Source organism: Asparagus officinalis, chromosome 7 (genome assembly GCF_001876935.1).
Source record: "Asparagus officinalis chromosome 7, Aspof.V1, whole genome shotgun sequence".
Taxonomy (NCBI): domain Eukaryota; kingdom Viridiplantae; phylum Streptophyta; class Magnoliopsida; order Asparagales; family Asparagaceae; genus Asparagus; species Asparagus officinalis.
The window spans coordinates 56992195-56994714 of NC_033800.1; positions in this window are offsets into that span (position 1 = coordinate 56992195).

The window sequence follows — 2520 nt, forward strand, 5'->3', positions numbered from 1 at the left end:
TCCATTTCTCCTCTCTCTCTCTCTCTCTCTCTCTCTCTCAATATTTTTCTTATTGTTATTATTAATCTTTGGAGCGTTTGGGGGCTGGGGATATTTGCTCGTGGGTGGGTGACTAGGGACGGCTGCGAAGTGTGAGGAATGTTTTTCAGTGTATTAATCTTTCTTGGGTGCATTACACTACCCAGGACTCTTGGTATTTTAGAGTGAAAACCCCACTAACTTCTAAATTCGTACTGTATCCCCAATAACTATTGGAATTGCAAAATAACTCCCAATAAGTTTTTGTGTTTTGCAAAAAACTCCCATCATAGTGTCAGTCCAGATTTATGATGCAAGTGTGTTGAAAGTGCAAAATATGGATTGACGTCATCATGGAGATTATCAAATAAAACGTGAAAACTTATTGGAGATTTTCTGCAATTTCAATAGTTAGAGTTTAATGTAGAACAGTTAAAAGTTTCTGAGGGATTAGTGTAATTTACCCTTCTTTTTCCTTTTTCTTTATTTCTTTCTTTTTTTTCCTTGATCCTACTTCAAATATGATACAAAATTAGATTTTGACTCGAGAATGTTAAGATTACCTGAAAAGAATTTGATTTTAGAAAGGATTAACCGATAGAGATATTCTTAATAAAAGTTATGAGAAAAACATTGGAGGATAAATGCGACTGATAGAAATATTGAGAAAAGTAATGAGAAGAAAATGGTATTATTTATGTTTTCCCTATCTCTCAATTTTAAATATCACTAATATATCTCTAATTAAATTAATTAAATATTTAGTAAATTAAAGTGAGACTCATTTTTTACTTTTTTTTTAAATTAATTGCTATGCTTATGTTAAAAATTGCTTGGTGAGTAGCAAGAGTCGGTGACCACTCTGTTTGAATGCCGTCGGTCGTGGGCTTTTGTCTAAGGCCCATGTAGGACTTGAGCGTTTCGAAACGTGGTCCAAAATCGTAGCCGGTGACCCAGCACTATACGAGGTGGCTATTGCCTATTGGCCATTGGGTTTTTTTACTCGCATCAGAGCTTTTAAATATTAATTGGGATAAGTTAGGGCTAAGTAGCATAATTATTTTAATAAAACAAGGATATCATTTTAGGATATTTTGAGTGGGGTAAATTGAAACAAGTTAGGATAATCGGACAATGTAAATCTTTGATTAGACAATTCGTGTAGGATAATTAATGATGCTGTACCTTAATAAAATATAATATTTATAATCAATTAAGTCTAAATTAATTTATCCAATTGGTTTAGTATACTATTAAGAATGTTATTATAATATAATACATTATTTTACTTTAAACTAAAATATAATATGTTATATTATAATTACTAATTAATTATAACTATATTTAATATTATTAATTAATATATTATATTATATTATAATAATACAATATATTATATAATAATTATAATATTATTTAAAATATTATATTATTATTAAAATATAATATAATATTTAATGATAATAACTATAATTTAAATGGGAAAGTCAATGACATAGCTTCTTATTAAAATATAATATTTATAATAACCGTAATATACTGAGGATATGTTTAATATTGTTAACTAATATATTATATTAATTTTATATATAATATTATATGTAATAACACACTTTGATATATAGCAGGTTATTAATATTTTTATTATAGCAATAAAGTATTATTTAAATGTTATTATTATCATAATATTGATAATATATTAAGATTATTAATTAATATAATAAAGTGTAATGAAAAATAGTAAATTATATAAATTAAAGTATTCTACCTGATAGGATATATTATCGTATTAAACTATATTATAATATAATTAATATATTATTATATTAAATATAAAAATACTAAATTATAATATAATATTTTATATCATAAAAATACTACAATAATATTTTTATTCTAAATTGTGCACTCCCTAGAGGGCACTTTCTTTACTTTTCGTTAGTGATAATAATTTTTGACAGTTTAGTGACATTTTGTGAAACTCCACAAAGTTTGAGGAGTTGTCGACAAAGTTCAAGGGGATTTGTAAGAAACCCCAAGGTTCAGGCATAAATTGTGGTCCTTACCCGTAATTTTACCGTAATGAATCCCCTGCCAAATCTCCACCCAGCTTTGTCCACACCCTGGAAAAAGCACCTAGACGGCCAGACCCATCGACGTGACGGGTCGAACAAATCACACCATCTTGGATTCTGGGCCCACATTGGTCTCCAGCCCACTATAAAACAACAAAACCGGAGTCCAAAACTCCCTCTTCACTCTCTAGTCTCTGGCAACCATCAACGATGGCTGAGTTCCTCTCCCCCTCAAACACCAACAACGCCAACGCAGACGACAACGAAGAGGACCACAAGCCCATGTTCCAACAGTTCGTCTTGGGCCCGGATGCCGGCTCAGGAAGCGCTTCTCTGGGCCGAAAGGGCCAGAGGCGAGACCTCCAGGCTCGAAAACAAACCCAAGCCCCCCGTGATTATAACCCAGCCTATTAACGGCCACAATGAC